The sequence below is a fragment of the Strongylocentrotus purpuratus genome, unplaced genomic scaffold (genome assembly GCF_000002235.5).
Source record: "Strongylocentrotus purpuratus isolate Spur 01 unplaced genomic scaffold, Spur_5.0 spur5_scaffold_17, whole genome shotgun sequence".
NCBI lineage: Eukaryota > Metazoa > Echinodermata > Echinoidea > Camarodonta > Strongylocentrotidae > Strongylocentrotus > Strongylocentrotus purpuratus.
This window is the reverse complement of record NW_022145602.1, coordinates 22,562,150-22,581,373: the sequence shown is the minus strand read 5'-3', so window position 1 is coordinate 22,581,373 and position 19,224 is coordinate 22,562,150. Positions and strand designations below refer to the sequence as shown.

The window sequence follows — 19,224 nt, the reverse complement described above, 5'->3', positions numbered from 1 at the left end:
GCCGAACATCGTTAGATAATAATAATAATTACAGTGCTTATATAGCGCCTAACACTTACTTTGTCAGAAGTCTCTAAGCGCTCTACAATAATGCAGCATAATTACCCTGGCTTTAGCAGTGCAGCTGTTACGCGCGCTGCGTTTCAAGGAATAAATTCCAACCAGGTACCCATTTACTTCACCTGGATACACCACTTTCTTATTAAATGTTCTTAGTCCTCTTCAATTCTTCGTATTCGTATTGTTATTTTTATTTTTTGTACCATTATTATCATATTTTTTTCATTATGCTCATTAAAATTAGTAACAGTGTGTATTATTATAATTTATCATTATTGTTATAATTAATATCATCATTCTCTTCATGATTTTTAGAATTCCTGTTTTCCCTGTTTATATCAAATAAACCATTTATGAACGGACTTCGTTTGATTATATACAACGTTATACAAATGAACATTGTGATCTACGCTTTTTTATTAATTTTATTTTCACTATTGCTATTACAATTACCATCGTCATTAAAAGTATTAGTATCATTATCATAATTATTATCATTAATTTTATTATGATTACCATCATCATTAACATTTTTAGTTTCATTATCATCATCATTATCATTATCCTTATCACCACCTTCATCGTCATTGTTATTTGATGTATGTATGCTTTCATATTTAACGAGTCAGAAGAAAAAAATGCAAGGTAGTTTTGTCCACAAAATTATTTCCGATCGATTCGGGATATGTATACAGTCATATTTAATTTTTCACCTCCTTATAATAGCACATCTTTTGTCAAGGTTGATTGACATTTATTTACATAAAAATCAACGTAAAAAATACAGGGACAACACTGATTCTTCTTAATAATAGGTTATTACTGATAGGGGTACAATTCCATGATGTTAACAATACGCTAATTACGCTTAAAAAACAACAAGCATGTGAACAATCTATTTGTAAGGATTAATTTTTCTTGAGAATATGACATATTAAAGCTTTTATCTCACACAAATTAACAAAAGCGTTATTTCAACCAGGCCTACAATTCTTGTTTTACGAAAAACAAAGAACGCATCCAATTTACAATGGCGGTAAAAACAAACAAAAAGTTTTTACTTTAATAGTGAAAGTTACAAAAATGTATAGCTAGATGAACGGACTAAAGTTAAAATTGAAATCGAAATTGAATTCGAAAAAAATGGATTTAAAGTCATGAAAGTAGTAGACCTAAGTTTTGTTTTGTTTTGTTTATTTTCATTGCAGATATCTCTTTTGGTATTAATAAATTTCATGTGTATTAAAGTAATCAATGAGCTTAATATCGTACACTTTGATAATAACCTGGACATGTAAGTTGAAGGCAGAAAAGTATTCACATTATGAAAAAATACATGTAGAATCATACTGTACACATTTGATATATATTGTATGTAAAGCGATAAAGGTTTAACCTCGTCTTAAATTAATCTCAATATTTAACATTTCTTACGCGAGAGAAAATTGTGCTTTTCATATTTTTACTTGAAATATTTAGAAATAAAATAAACAAAAACGCTAATAAACATACATTTCATTGTAACACAAAACAGTGGTGGATTCAAGACAATAAGTAATGCATTATCGGGGAGGAGAGGAATTGTATGCTATTTTTATATATCATATAATTTAGTAAGTATATAGTAGGGAATAACTGCGTGCAGGTAAGAACTTCATACATTTGTAGATAAAAGAGTATTAAAATTGTAACAACTGAAATTCAATACAAAGATTATTAGGCGAAGGTGCATGTCCCATGTTCAACTGAACATTGCTAACAACTAAACAAAAAACAAATATTAACATGATTGGTACAAAAGAGGGAAAAGCAAGCTGAATCTAACACTGATAGTGATTAGCTGTTTACATTGTCGAGGATAAATTAATCAAACTGGTTTTTCGTAGACTTCATAGGCTGGAATGTGATCTCCATTTTGTTTGAGATATGGTTCGACATAGAGTGACTGTTCACCAGCAACGTAGTTAGCATATCCTTCAGGAACGTCTGGAAGAGGTCCTCTTGATCCATTCTCATCTTGAAGAGCGTCTTTCGATGATGTTACCAAATCGTATCCACGACTGTTTGATTATAAAATGAAATTTAAAAAATATTGTATTGGAATCAGATTAAAGTTTATATTCTGATTTTCATTCGATCGTTATATTTAGAACTTTGAACGTCCGATTTATTTATGCAAGTGTTGCATAGCATGACCATTTTGTTTCTAACCAAATCTTAGGCTCTGTTAAATTCATTACGAAGTTTATAAGCATTTATTGAAAAATCTATCCAATTTAACACTTTTGTCTACTTTAAAAAAAATCTATCTTTACCGTATTACAGAAAGAAACTGCCTGATTATTTCAACATTATTTCTCAAATTATCTGACCGAACAAAGATAGTGAATACTTTTCTTACAGCAGAGTACATTAGTGGTTAAATAATTTTGTTTATCTTCAAGATGTTACCTAAGATATAATGGTATCATGAAACCATCCATAGCCTGATTGTGAGGAAATGCTTGGTACAAGTAGTGGTAGTTTAAAGAAATCCTAGGTAAAGGAACGGGGTTAATGTTAAACGCGGTTAAATTCCTGTCATCAACTGAGAACTGCTTTTAATTACGGCCTTAATACAATAAAAGAGACATTTTGCATAAATAGAAAACAATAACGAAAATATTTACTTACTTTCTCATGAAGATAACAAACACAGCCATACACATCAGAACAAGGATGAATAAGATGACAGCTGTAACCAGAAGGCCGGTGATAAAGTAATCCCTTCCATCATGCTCAGTGTTAAGTCTTGTAAGGCGCCCCGGGGATGAAGGTTGTTGTCCTGGAAATACAAGTAATTTGGTTATCAGCAAAGACCGCATTCATTGTTGTATTAACATACATCTTTGTATTCACATTTAACATTTGCATTTGTACTCGTATTCATATTCGAACTGGTAATTGTATTTTGTTTTTTCTTATTTGCATTCATATTTGTACTCATATTTCCATTTACATTTTTTGTTTGTATCTTTATTTCAGATATCTCTATTTTTGTTTTAACGAACATGCAGCCAAATCCCGTATATAACTTTAGCGGCCCTGTACACAAAACAGTTTTTTGTTTAAGATAACAAAATATTATAAAAACAAGGTGGGCATGAACTAAAATATATGTATAGAAAAGTCCGGATCGTAAATTATAGACGGTATTAATATCAGCGCAAATAGGTAAATCGTTCCACAAATATTCATAATTTACACAGAGATGAGCTTAATTTGTAAAGCAGTATCCTTTTTACGTTTTTACTTTTCGTTTCTTTTACACCTCATGTGAAAATGCTTTTGGGTCCTTGTAATTCATCATGTTTTATTTGATCTTAGAAATAAGAAATGTATTGTGTGAAAGAGCTTGCAGAAAGTCTGCCTTTTTATGTGTTCAGGTGGAGAGACATTTTGGTCACAAAGCTTTATGTTATATGTAAAAGGCGCAGTTAAAATGACATACATCTATTAGTACTCCACATTCAGAGGATAAATTGTTTACTTTATAATTTGTTATATGATCGTATCATAGTCTGGTACCAGATTATCCCGTTTTATCGGATATGTTTAAGTGCATAATTACCTTCAGGCGATGGATTAGTACGAGAGCATTCGAAGGGAGGCCCACGCCACAATCCATCTCGTTGACATTCCCAAATTAAAGAAACAGAATCGTCGTTACATGTGATGTTCACTTGGTCACCATTCTTGTAGCGAGGCTTAACATTTCCAATGTATGCGTCGACAGAGATGATTGGTTGATTGCATTCTGCAAATGAAGTATTTTTAAATAAGAACAAACTGATTTATCGCGATTATAGTTTACTTGTACAAACAAAGAAAGTTGGAGAATATTCAAAATCAATTTTTTTTCTCGAAGGCTTTACATTCATTACAGCACAGTAAATATTCAGGGAAGCCTCTTGCAAGCGCTATGAGTTGCCAATAAAGCGCACATCTTTGGTTATTGAGAATTAAACTACGTTTCGATCGAAAACGAAGCGACTCTAATCATGAGTTGAACAAACTATCCTACACCCTCACCCCCCTCCCCCCACAGACACGACAGAATGAGCTTTTTTTAAGGGCGCTTTAAATCTCTATATAAAATGTTAATTCAAATTGTCACATCACCTTGCATTCTCGTGTCAATTTAGTGTAAGCGTTTGAATACCGATTTATTATTAATCAATGTTGTTAAAAAATATTAATAATTGAGTCTTCTTCTTTTAATTCGTGTTGCCCCAGTAATTGTCACGCACTTATTTATACATGTTCAGAGATAGACAAATGTGCATAGATGTGTTCAAAGGACATCAATAGGGATTCGATCCCTTAACACTTCGCTGAAATCAATATACGACCGGTAGCTTTTTTACCGTTAGGGTTATTTCAATGTATGTTTGGCATACCTATGGCAGGATTAGGGCACACTATGTTTTGGCCTGTCCATATTCCATCCTCACATGTCACGCCGAACCACTCAGGGCCCTCGTTACATGTCACGTTCATCCTGTCACCGTCTTTGTATGAGAGACGAAGATTCTGAATGGTTGAATCAATTGGCACTGCTGGGGCAGTACAAGAGTCAACTGATGGAGCACCTGCGAGGAAAAATGAAAAGCGGTGATAAATATTTGAGAAATTTTTCGAATATGCATATCGCACTAGTTTTTAGATAAATTAACGTTTGAACAATTAATAACAAGAGTATATAAACAGGGGATTGGAATCTCTCTCACTATAACTTTTACGACTCTTGTAGAGTCTTTTTGTATTTATCACACTGGCAAAACATTGGCATAGCGATTGTATATTGAAAGGGAAATTTAAGCCTTTTAGAGTGTATGACAGTAAAACATAAACGTAGTTAAAATGAAAAAAATGATAATGATTAAATTCCAGATAACTTACGGATATGATCATATGGAACAATATTGCAGGTCTGATTTATATTCATCAATAAAAGGGATTTGATGAAAAGTAATGAAACGCTGTGGTTTTGATGTTCTAAAAATGGTACTAAATGATTAATGATTCATTTCTGTAATATTTCCTTTGAAAACAGAATCAGCTTATATCATATTTTTACAGGAACTAAGAGGAAACCTTACTCTTTGGTTCGGGTTCGGGACAAGACGCAAGCGGCCCGCTCCACAATCCTTTGTTATGACATTGAAGGGGGAAGATAGCATCACTGGTATTACACCTCACATTCACACTGTCACCAAAGTCGTAATTCAAACGGAGATCTTCCACCATAGCATGATGAGGAATATATGGAGCACCACATTTTATTGAACCTGAAAGAACAAACAAATTGATAGAATAAAGTGATTTTGATTATTTACGCCATTAAATTTAGTGTAAATAAATGTATACTTTAGATGGGTTTATAGACATAAATATAACTACCACGCGTCCTTAAAAACTGGTCACCCTGCCATCATTTTAAATATGTAGATCAGGGTTTCATTGCTTAGAAGTAAATTGAAGTCAAGAAGGTTATGTTCATTATTATTAAAAAGATATATCGTGGTTATGAAGATGATTATTATTATTATTATGAACACATTAATACAACGAAGAGTGAGAAGACAAGCAATAATCCATTCAAAGCTTGGAATGGCTGTAAAAGAAATAGGCTGTGGGAGTGCAAACATGTTAGTATGAGTGTGTAGCGGGGAAACATGACATGTAAAGAGTAGCTAAAGAGACAAAACTGCTCAAAAAGAAAATTCACTATGACACAAATAAAAAACATTGCATAATGGAACTTTCATATCCTGACAAAATGTTTTTGCATTCATATTTTAGAAGATCCATATCAGCATGGAATTAAATCTTGAAAAGCGCATCAATAGATTGAAATTTATTTCGAAAAAATCAGATCTAAGGTAAATATAATTTAAATTAAAAGATCAATACTCCAATATCAAAACCTCTCAATTGATATTGCATTTTAAGATCGTGTCAACAAAGTAATCAACTCCTTTATTTTTGATATTCTGTTCACGATTCCTGAACACTTGGCAATCACAATATGCTAAGCAAAATATATGTTTTGTTTAAACCAAGTCTTCAACAAAATTAAAAAAAGACAACCATATGCTTCAATTCTAGTGTAGGAAGAAGATAAGAAAGAAATTCGGCAAGAAAGGCAGAATAAAAAAAAATCTGTAGATATAAAATGGAAATGTAAGCTTAGTTAATTGCAATATAATATTTTGAATCATTTGTATCTTTACATTTATTTTCGTTTTTACTCGATCGAAAACGTTGCAAGTTTTTACTTCATTTCTCAAACAAAACTTTCCTGTTAATTCGTTAATTTTCACTTATTTTTTCAAAGTGTTATTTGACACAGAATGTATCTGAGTTTAATTTTAAACCGATATTAGTTAACATATACCACAAGTCGAGCCAACTTTCCACCCTTATCGACTTGCTCCTTTGCTTCAAAGCAATCTGGAAAAATGGGCTCGAGATATGGGTCAATCTTGGGGATGATTTACAGACGTTCTTTAGAACATAATAGGCGTGGTTGTATTTTGGTATTGGGTATCAATACATTCCCTTAGAACAAATGACGTCACCTATTTTCAAAATACATTTACCAATTCAATCATAGCCTTTTATAGAAACGTACAGAGATATCATCAGACTTTAACACAATTATGAGTTTAAAATGTAAAACTTTATTATGTTTCATCGTTATATCTGACTTTTTCTTACACTTTACTAATAATGTAATTATTACAACATTTTGGATTGATTTGATTAGATTTATTTTCCACTCAAATATCCACAAACTAAATGACATATATTCCATACAGTAATACAGTATATAATAGAACAATTGAATTATAAAAGTAACGAAATACTGACAAGTATGTTCGTAATCAAATAAGTTTACAGAGTACCTTTACGTTTGAGAATTAGACAAAGTATTTTATATCGCTTGATTTAATTGAGAGGGGGGAAAGGGAATCTCAGAAAAGCTAGGCTTGTTGAAAGAGATTCCCATTATAAATTAAATAATGGACCATCAACAACGTGCATCAAATTCTGCACATGTCCGCTCCCATAGAGACCAGAGACGCGCGAACCAACCCGCCCGCGCCAGATCCCCGGGTCTCCCCCGCCTAGGCCCATTCAGCGTAAATCAATCTACCGTTGCCAGGTCGAATAAACTCAAGGTCTTTCCGACCTAGCAACGAGCAACATAAAATATTGCGCACCGAACAAGCCCCGACAAAAGAAACACAAATATCTGGCATAGGCAGCCGAACCCGCGCGTCCGGAGACTCTCCGGGAACAAACACGCAAAAACTAGACAACACGCCGAAGATGGTCCAATAGTATTTTGTACAAGCGTATAATTAACATTGATTACGATCAGAAATCACCATCATTTCTTGGGCCATGGTTACTATCGACTTCGTTACAAATTATACATTCCATACGTTCCATTTAATCAAATAACCGGTGGATAATGATAACTAAAATTTAAAAAAAATCCATGTATTAAGCCCCAAAATGTGTGTTCTTAAGCACCACATTAATAGGCAATAGTGGCTATGTTGCCTAGTCGATGGCTTGTTAAGACTTTATATCACAACGAAACACTTTGAGTGAACTTAACATCAAAAGTGGTTGTGCATGGAAAAAGGACAGAAGAAAAAAAAATATTTAGCTCTTTGTCTGTTAAAATATGTGACTGGAATACATTTTTTTCTCACAAGTGAGTATCTTATAATTTACCTTGAACACTTAAGCCAAAGTTGTCCCTTTTTTAATAAGAATTACATGGATTGTAAAAGACAATTTATGTCATGCATCCAATTTTCGGTAATGGTTAGAGTTATCGAATCAAACATTCTTGATACTGAGGTACGCTCCTCTAAATTGTCTTGGAGACCCATATTATTTCAGATCCTCTAGTTGCATAATGATTGGCGTTTTTGTTAAATTTAGTAATATACATTGGCATCACGGACGTCAGTAGGTAGATTATTCCCGAGTTTTGGTGCGATTCGAAGAGAAGGCGTGCTCTCCATATCGAGTGCATGGGGGTGGTCCTGGCGTCTGTTCAAGGCGTGCATGGGGTGTGGATGTTAGTCTAAGGGAAGAAGTGAACAAAGCGGGAGAAAAAAAAGCAGTGAAGCTTGTCGGAGCTAGAAAATTTTAAAAAGCTTTAAATGTTAGGAGCAGAATCTTAGATTTAACTAATTACTGTGCAATTAAAAGTCAGTGGAAAGGCAGGAGTTGGAGTTATGTGTATCATACATCCTCTATGCAAATCTTACTTCCTGTTTTCAACTTAATTCATTTAATACTAGATGAAAACCATGTCACATGCCTTTTATGTAGATGTGTAGCCTAAAGTTTCTTTGGGTCGAATACACTTGGCACTTCCCGAAGAAGAAGCCCAGATAGAATTTAAGTATCGACCATAACCCTCAAAGATTGAACCATAATAAATATGGAACATAAGCCCTCAACTCATCGATAAAGCAACATACATATTAATCTACTCTATTTCGATGTGACATTTTGACATGTGAGAAATTAACGATACGATCATGCGGTAGAAATAACGTTTGGTATAATCTGGTAAAGGTCTCTTAGAAACGAAACGTATTCCTAGCTCTAAGGTTACTCTCTTCCTAGAACTTAAGTTTGTAATATAATTGAAGCTAGATTAACAGTTATTTTGAGTCTTGAAGATTAATAAAGGTGATCATAGAATTCAAAGTTCAAAGAAAATTTGTTTTTGGCTATATACATATGTCAGGGTTTATAGCTTATCGCTAACTGGATTGTGTGTTTACAAAGTTTCAACACTATATATTTTGGGACTTGACCTTTAAAATTAAACCTGAATTTTAAATATGTTGAGGGATTTGAATTAAAAGTCTTAGAGAGCCTTGCTTTAGATCAAAGTCCGTGGTTTTTCTATGTTTTAAAACTCTTCTGGACTAAAAAGGTAACTATTTCGGACATGCAAATAACTCTAAGAAATAAAGAGTGTAGAAGACTCATAAGTAAGGCTAACACTTAAAACCTAGACCCTATTTAACTAACTTTTGCCTAAAAAGATCTAGATCTAATCCACATATAAAGACTTAGCATCTAGATGTGTATATTCATGTCTTGTGTGCATGGAGTAGATCTAGGTCTCATCTTGTTTTTAGAATTTACATACAAATGAACGCTTTGTTGCTCATCTCAACCAATCAGAAATCATAAGTGTAAAAGATTAACCTCCTAAATGTACAGACAGTCAAGTCTTACTTTATTAGTTTCTTACCTGTTCACTGTTTATTACTTGAGCTGAACACAGTCTGACTGTGAGTCATCGTCTACTAAACTCGAGCTGCATTTACAATGCAACCAAAATCGTCTATTTGTCTCGAATTCCGGTGTTTCGCAAATAGTTTTTATAGCAATTGCTGCTAATCGCAAGAAATCGAAATCGAAAACCCTACCCATGGAATTTTTTTTTTAACGCTCTCCGAAGTTTCGCCGATTTTTTGAGTCGTAAAAGCAAATTTTCGTGAGTTATCGATTTTTCGTCATGTGACACACTGACAGGATTATGAGTATGAACATTTCCTTTTTTTTAGGACGAAATGATTTGTCTAATCATAGCTTTTAATGAAATTGCCTTGTTTATCCTGTAATTCAATTCAAAACAGCTATTTGACTTTGTTGAGGTTGTTGTTATAAATCCATAGTTGAGGATGGAAAGATAACAACTTAGATGAATGAAAGTCATGTTACTTTGTCAAGAAAGCCTTACTATAATTTGAAAACTGTTTTAATCCTCTACAACAGCAAACGATCTAGCAACACTCAATTATTATAGAAATTGAAAGTGACCAAAAAAGGAAATAGAAAAGGTCATTTAAAATGTAAACAGTGAAAGCTTGTTGGTAATGGATGAGTATCAAATGTTCAGAAGCCTTGTAAATTATCATGCCCTTTTCCTAAGTGTACGGCTTCAAAATTCATTAAATCGTAACAGGTCTCCTCATGCCCGTTCATAAAAAAGTGTTGGAAATACATTTCAAGCACAATTTCAGTCCTATCTCTTCTCTGCGATGTCATCAACACATAAATGGCTGCCACCAACGTGGGTAAAAATGGAAATAATCTTGCTTGATTGAAACTATGTCCAAAACCATTAATGTCCTGACACAACTGATACAAGGGCCATGAGGCCCGAACACAAATCCAAAAACAGAGGCCAAATGAAAAAGAAAAACCAAAAAACCAATAAATCCCCTTTTAAAATGGATCGACAACGCGATATCTTAAACTGTAGTATTAAGGATGCATCCGAAAAGGTGGACGGGTGGAGACGTACTTTACAATCTTGCCGAAAGGAATGACAATAGGGTTCTCTTTTATAAATTGTAATTTGTTGATAACAGTTGGTGGCAGATGGTATATTTAAACAAATGTGTTCGCAGCAAATCGAATGCAAATATTTCAGGAGTTTATACCAATGACTGAAACCCAATATTAATAGCAAGATTAATAAAAAAAAACAGACCTTTTGTTTGCAATATAACCCCGTTTTGTGATTTATAAACATGTTATAACGTCAAACAGAATGAGTGTATCTTTAAATTAACGTTTATATAGTTATTTGGTTCAAGTCATGTTTCCTAAGTCCTATCAACATGAAGAGTCAAACGCCTCACCTGGTTTGTGGCATCCGATAAATGCTTGGTATCTCTCTGACACTGAATAAAACGAGCAGCTTTTGTTTCGTAACAATCTGTAATTACAGCTCGTTATTTGTGTCATACTAACCGCGCTGCCATAATCATAGACGTCCCACCAATATTTGATATCACCAAAATTGAAGATATGTTGGTTATTAATATAGGTCAAACCAATTATACAAATCATACAGTAGAACCCAACTGCCACCCGCTAGTTTGACCCGTACCTCGCCTGCATATAAATCAGATCCGAGTACGAGACGAATACCTGATGAGATAAACCCTAGTCAGTATTTTAATATTCTAAAACATGCTTTATAATCTTCAAGGCAATTTAAGATTTCAGCAACAGCAAACGATCCAGCAACACAGAATTATCATATAAATTGAAAGTGACCCCCCCCCCCCCAAAAAAAAAAGGAAATAGAAAAAGCCTTTTTAAATGCAAAAAGAAAAAGTTTGTTAGGAGTGGAAGAGTGTGAAATATGCGGAAGCCTCATACATTGTCAAGCCTTTTTCCAAAAAGTAGACGGCTTCAAAGATCGAATGACGCGAAAGTTGAAGGAACTTAAAGTAAAATATTCGTTCGAGTTTTACAACTCCTTACATTCATTAAATCGTAACAGGTCTCCTCACGCCAATCGATACGAAGAGTATTGCAAGTAAATGTCAAGCAGAAGTTCCAGTCCTATCCAGACATCAACACATAGATGACTACCACCAATATTGGTGAAAATGGAAATAATCTTGCTTTATTTGAAATTATGTCCCAAACCATTGAATGTCCTTAGGCAAATTGATAACAAGGGTCATATGAGACCTGAACACAAATTCGAAAACAGACGCCAAATAAAACAGAAACAATCTGCTAGTTTGACCTTTACCTCGCCTTCATATAAATCAGATTCGAGGATAAGACGAATACCCAAAACTCAGTCACATTGGAGTTAGTTTGGAGGCACAAACCATGGTCAGTCGTTGTGAGTAACATTAGTAATATTCAATGTGAGATTATGCAAATAGCATACTGAACTGTACTTTAACAAACACACCAGACGGTGCGAGGCTATGTTTAAAGGCACTGTGTCCTATTTGAAGGCAAACAAATGAAAAGGTTAAATTCCAACGGCATTTGAAAGATAATACTAATTTAGAACTTCTCAAAAAACGGGGGGGGGGGGGGGGCTTGAAGGTGTCTTTTAGTGGGAAAATAATTACTATTAGTTGTCAAATCGAGAAAATTGTAACAAATCAGTGAGTAATAGCCTGATTTTCAGACCATTGTACCGAATGGTCGTAGGTTGTGTGCTGTACAAATATTGAATCAGTTTAATTTTGACCATTTCAAGAAGTGGGTTATTGATGTAGACAAATGCTCGTGTAGGCCTACCCTTTACAGCTCATTTTATGTTTCTTATTACCAAAGATGAAACAAAGTCAGTCAGTCACCCAAAAGTGTCTGACAGTTAAGTCTTCGTAGCAAATCGAATGCCAATATTTAAGGAGTTGATAACAATGACTCGAACCCGTTATTGATAGCATTTTTTTTTTTAAACAGACCTTAGGTTCGTATTAGAACCCCATTTTGTTGTTTATAAGCAGGTTTTAACGTCAAACAGAATGAGTGTACCTCTACATTAACGTTTGTATATTTATTTGGTTCACGTCATGTTTCCTAAAACCTATCAACCCGAAGAGTCAAACGCCTCACCTGGTTTGTGGCATCCGATAAAAGCTTGGTATCTCTCTGTCACTGAAGCAAACTTGCAGCTTTTGATGCAATCTGTAATTACAGCTAGTTATTTGTGACATACTAGCCGCGCTGCCATAATCATAGACATCCCACCAATTTGATATAACCAAAGTTGAAGATATGTTGGTCATTAATATAGGTTAAACCAATTATACGAATCATACAGTAGAACCCAACTGCCACCTGATAGTTTGACCTGTACCTCGCCTGCATATTAATCAGATCCGAGAATGAGACGAATACCTGATGAGACAAACCCTGGTCAGCAGGGGCGTACGCAGGATTTTTTCAAGGGGGGGGGGGAGTTTTAAAATCTGGCCCTAAATATTTTGCTCCCGAAAATTTGAAAATCGCGCCGGCCGAAAAGTCGCTCATTGGGGGGGGGGGGGGGGAGGGGGGGAGGGGGGTAAGTGGACACTTTTAGGGGATTTTTTTTGGTAGCCCCCAAAAAAATCGCAACGACTCAGCCAACCGAAAAGTCCCTCAGTGGGGGGGGGGGGGGGGGGAGGGGGGGAGGGGGGTAAGTGGACACTTTTTGGGGATTTTTTTGGTAGCCCCCCAAAAAATCGCAACGACTCAGCCAACCGAAAAGTCCCTCAGTGGGGGGGGGGGGGGGGCGAGGGGGGGGGTAAGAGACAGACAGACAGACGGATTTGAGCTTTGTTTAAGGCATCATGAATTATAATAAAGTGACAAAGTAGAGTCTGTTCCTGCAAACTTCACTCAAGTGAATTAATTAAGCTTATTGCCGACGTCTGACAACCAAACAAAGCTGCACTTATCGCAAGAATTAATAGTGGGCGATCAATTGCCGATCGGTTGAAAGGCATTTGTCGATTGGTTGTCTAAAGTTGAACGAAAATTGTCTGATCATCAAAGATTTTCGTTAACTAATTTGCGAACACTTGACGATATATTGTTGAATGGTAGGCATTTATTTCTTCAGAAATTGATCGGCAAGCTGTAAAGTTGTGAGAGGAGTGCTAACACTGGTTGAAACATGCATACGAAAATTCTCCCTCATTATTAGTCAATATATCATTTTAGATGAGGTAGGACTTCATTTATAAATATTTTACTCTGCGTTGCTTTGTACAGTTCTTTAAAAGACGAATAGAAAAGGATTGCATTGAAGGAGATTATCATGAATTGATCATAACAATGATAACCATTGTCATGACAAAGGGAGAGGTGGGTTGAGGTTAAAGTGCTAGTGCTTTAAAGTTGATCATTCGTGGGTCAATAGAGGGCAGGACACTGAGCCAACGAGTATTACGCTCCCGTGCGTACTAGTGTCCCTGTATGCGTACGGGAGAGTAATACCCGCTGGCTCAGTGTTCGCCAAGTTGCCTTCTTTATGGACGACTATAATACCCTCGCATGAACATGTTTCAGCTTAAAATATGATAGCAAAGCAGCCAGTAGATGGCAGAATGAAGGCCTTAGGTAATGGACAAAAAAAGAGGATCGGCAACTGGTAATTCCAGGTTTCCTCATATGCTGATGGTGGTAAAGTTCGCACTGAAAACCTCCATCGGCAGAAGCCTTCCTGGTCGTTGATCAATTGTCGACATGTTAGCGTCCTGACGGTAATTGGTGTTCAGTACGTGCCGGCGATACAAGAGCAATCGGCAACTTTTTTTACACGGACACCAGTTGGCAACAAATGAAGAGGGGATTACAAAGAACAAAAGGACACCAATGAACATAGTAGGGCCAACAATGGTTAAAAACATGAAGAATATGTATCAAATCGGGGATTAGATTTTAACCAGTGAAAAACCTTTTGCCAATCGCACAATGATCGAATTCCCACGAATCTCTCATCTTTAATGAGTAGCAGCGGCATCTAGTTTATGGCAATTAATGACACGTATCAGTCTAACCGATTGGCTTTTTCTTCCTGCAACTTATAAGTGACCACTCGCAAAGTAAACCCCTCGATGGTTGACACTTCACATGTTTGTCCGTTCACCACTATTGTGTTGCTTAGCATTTTAGTTGGTATATCCAGATGCGGCAGAGTCACTTCTACATGGGGGGGGGGGGGGGAAACTAACACACAATAGGCACTTTCTAGAAAAGAAAAAAGGCACCTTCAAAGGGAAATCTCATAGCGGAAATAAACAAATATTTATACATTGGTGTATACACATCATACAATATTTTGCTTAAGCATCATACTTTGCAGTTGAGTCTGATGTCCAAATATTCTTTTGCGAGCGAGCGAAGCGAGTGAGGAAAAATGAAATATTTGTGAGGGTCGCAGTGCGAATAAATACATCTTCTAAAGAGGAAAACCCCAATCCTGATGAGATTATAAGCACAGTCTCATGAAGAAAAACAGAGAATACCTTTGGTTGGTAACATAATCATATCATCTTTAAGATTCATGCGAGTGAGCGTAACGAGCCAGCTTTTGGGGAAATTGCTCCTAGTTGTTTTAAATTAGGGGCATGTTTAATGATGAGAGGAAAAAAGGTACACTTATCAAAAGGGATAAGACATTTATTAGGAAAAAAAAGCACTTGTCAAAATACAAAGGATAGTTATCAGAGGTAAAAATAGGGCACTACTTACACGTACAAAGATGCACTTATGAAAATGGTAAATAGGCATTTGTCATCAGAAAAGGAGCACCCATCAGATTCTGATGGGTAAATTTAAAAGAGGTGAACAGGTGAGTTCATGAAAAAAGAATATTTCCCTTATTAGAAAGGAAAAGGATCACATATCGTTTTTAAAAGAAAAATTATCAGATTTGAAAAGGATCATGTACTACACCTGAAAGGGACACTGACCAGATATAAAAAGGGACACTTATAAAAGGAAAATGCACTTGTTGAAAGAAAAGGGGCACCGATCATATTTTAATAGGGCGTTTAGGGGGGATGTGGCCTTTATTTACAAGACAAAAGGCACATTTAAAAAATATACGGGACATTTATTAGAGATTTAAAAAAAGGATTAAGTATGAGAAGGGGAAGGGGCTCTTCGTTTTAATGGGGGCACTTATCATAAGAAAAAGTGGCACTTATTAGAAAGGAAAATGGGGCACATGGAAACAAGTTGCGCTTATCCAAGTTAAAAAGAGGTAGTTATTGAAAGGGAGAGGTGTACTTCTTACAAAGAAAAAGGGGATATGAACAGATTTATTGTATAAAAGCCGGATAGTTTCATATTCAAAGCCATGATATAAATATTATGATCATCCGTCGTCTCAGAGCTCGTTACTAAGCTTATAATAACACCCTATCTAATATCAACTGCCAAAACTTTTGTGATGAAACATTTCGTCACATGGATTGTAATGACACTAGAATATTTGTGTCATGGTTGAGTGGTTTTGTTAATTGAAATTGATTGAAGTTAGTAGGTCGTGAATGTGAGTCTTGGCACATATTTGTTATGTCCTTGAACACGTCATTTTATCTGCATTGCTTCTCTTCAGGAAAGTGCTAAATACTTGCCCGGTAGGAAAGGCATGAGCGCACCCGTAAATAAGGGCAATTTGCTATAAACATATGCTTCTCGGAGATTGGTAAATGGAGGCTGCAATCCGCAGAATCACAGGAGTCTCTGACAAATGGAAGTGTTCTAATAAAGTGTAAACTATGACAAGCAGAAAGTTTGTCGATTGGGTCTCGTAACATGTTAAACAAGTGTAATGCACTTAACTTAATTATACAGGGTAAGTGCATCAAACCTCAAGAAAGTGTAAATTATCTTGGAGTTATAGATAAGCAATTGGAATGGGAATAAAAAATAGAACATACATCTGCAAAAGTTAGTAAGCTTATACATTTTTTTGTTTTTTTTTGGGGGGGGGGGGCCGGCTTTGTCATTATTTGAATGAGCCTAACTTAAAATTGATCTATCATTATCAATCCATTATTTTTCTTATGTTTGATTATGCTGATGTAGTGTACGACTTAAGGTAACAAGATATAGCACTCAATTGCAAAAGTTACAACATAGAGCAGACAGAATTATTCTTGGGATAAGTCCTTTTGAAAACACATATAAAATTGTAATATTCACCAGATGTTAATTTTGTAATCTTTGGTCCATCGTTGCTTAAAAGATACAAATTCCATGTTTTTTTTAATCCTTCATGACCTCAATGCCCCTTATTTAAAGGACTCCTTTCACTTTGTTAATCACAAATATTCGTTATGTTCCATCGGAAATTTATCTTTACCTAAACCACATACTAAATCATGTCGTAGAATGTTTTCATATCATGGGGCATCGCAGTTTAACGTTTCACATTTTACTTTTAAATCATCCCGAAATTACAATGATTTCATAAGATTATTAAATAAACATACGTTGAATACTATCTCCCTTTAAAACAAAATCATGTAAATATTGATAAATAATAGGGTGGGTGGGGGTTAGGGGTTCTGCTCTTGGGTGGGTGGGGGCACGATGCTGTGTAAACGATGTTGTTTTTATATCATACCAATATGGTAGAACAGCTGTGCTGCACTGGCATCGCTGAGCAGGTAAATCCATCCAATGTTATTTTCTCATGTTATCATGTAATTTTTATCTATATGTTTTTATATTGGTCAACCAAATCAAATCTAATCAAAATCGCATGGTTGGGGATCGGCAACAGAACAAATACATCACCCTGACGTTTTTGCGCGATTATTGGTTTTCCTCTTACCTATCCAAACTAGTTGAAACTCGATGCGATATTTCCTCATTTCATTACATTCACAACCATAAATAATTGTTCAGCACACCCTACAGTACTTTGTGCCATGTGAACTAACTAAAGGTTGATCAAGCTAGGGTATCCAAGATTACCATAGATCTGCAAGAGTGCTTGGTTGATATGAATGTGGATTTGAACATAATGCTGTAAAGTGTTAAATAAATGGAATATTTACTGGACAAGTTCATAGTTCACTGGGAGGGGGGGGGGTGTATATCAACTGCCGTCCATGTCGTTGAAGAGAAGTGGCAGTAATCCAAACGCCTCACCTGGTTTGTGGCATCCGACGAACAGTTGGTATTTGGTTGACTGTGAATAATATGAGCAGATTCCAAGTCCACAATTCAAAGATCAAGGTTAGACAATCTAGTCATACTGAGCGTGCTGTCAAGGTCAAATGTATCCCATCAATATCGGCACAGTTTGACGACAAATGTGTGCTTTATAATGATAATATGCAGACCAATCATAATATGCATACAGTCTACTCCAACTGCCATTTATCAGCTTGACGTGTACCTTGCTTTCATAGTAATTAGGTCCGTAAATGAGACGAATATCTGCATCATTATCAACACTTTTGACAGAAATCGTTACCACTATACCGATAGTCTATACGTTGTCCTCTTGTCAAAATATGGTGGTATTATGGTGTGTTTGTACAGTTTCCGTCATTATATAATTTTGACAATATTTCAGATAAGATAAAAACAAACAAATCTATAATAATGGTCCTAGTATACAGACAACCAAAGAGACCGATAAAGCCCACACGCACACACTGCCATTACGATCCGCCCTCTCCCCCCATAATTCGCCAACGAGCACGGAGGCACGTACGACCGTTAGTCAACGACACCAACCTTTAAAAAGGTCCACATTACTTACATCACCAATAGGGCAAAATATAGACGATATAATAAAGAACGATATATTTCCAACAAAAATTTAACGAGACTGATAACAAATAACAACATATATGCCCTTATTTACCACCCTCCCCTTTCGACAAAAAAGACCCACAGCCCGCGAGACCGACAACCAACATAGACACGAACTGCATAAGGAAAAACAAATAAAAGGAAGAAAATTTCCTCGGAAACCCAACGAGAACATCGTAACGGAAATGTACATTGCCTGTTAAAATGGACCCTTTGTATTGACAAAGATATGGTGCTTGTTAGTCCAGCCATCTACCGAAGTCAGGAAGAGTATCTTTGGTTTTTCAGTCGGTACTTTGAAACTACGATTATAAATAAGTCAGTCAATTTAATAGTCATACGCCTCTTTTATTTAATTCGTTTGAGCAGGAATGGTTTAGAATGTCCATATTCATTCTATATATATTAGTTGAGCTCTCTGTTTCAGTACCTAGCTTCAAAAAGCGATGTGAATACAAGTTTTTTTCATGTAGGACTCCCTACTTGAAATAGAATCTCAACCAATCAATTTGTCGCGGATGCCTCGATGTTCAAATTGTCGATTCCGATCGACATACACTATTATTTTAACCATGGACCTAGTACTAGATTCAAGTTTTTAACTAAGTAAGACCAATCCGACTGCCTAACAGACCTTTGAAGACCGAATGATACTTCTGTTTGCAAATGTCTGACAATTTTCTATATGCAAACAACATATTTAAAATTTATTCCTTGTCAAACATAGTATAGATATATTGACTGCTATGAGAAGCATTGCTGCTTCTATAGGCTCAAGGGGACGTTACATCCTGATATGACCCAGAGTTGCCCCATCTGCAATCTCTATGGGACGGAACTATTCGAAGTTTCATAAAAAAACTGATCTATCATGAGCCAATCTCCATTGTGGTCATTCTATGCAAATAGGTAAGCTCTAAAATGTAGGCAAACGTTTTCAATTTTAAATTAGTTTTTGTTTGAAAATTGGATTTAAAGTTC

General features: G+C 35.5%; 1 long non-coding RNA gene across 1 annotated transcript; it reads right to left on the bottom strand.

The window, feature by feature from the left end:
- Positions 1–1,261: 1,261 nt before the first annotated feature.
- On the bottom strand, positions 1,262–17,610 carry LOC100888360. The gene is made up of 6 exons (XR_004064497.1): positions 17,572–17,610; positions 5,202–5,390; positions 4,500–4,691; positions 3,671–3,856; positions 2,734–2,884; positions 1,262–2,120 (listed from the first exon to the last, which is right to left on the bottom strand). It is a non-coding gene; the product is annotated as an uncharacterized LOC100888360 (long non-coding RNA).
- Positions 17,611–19,224: the final 1,614 nt, after the last annotated feature.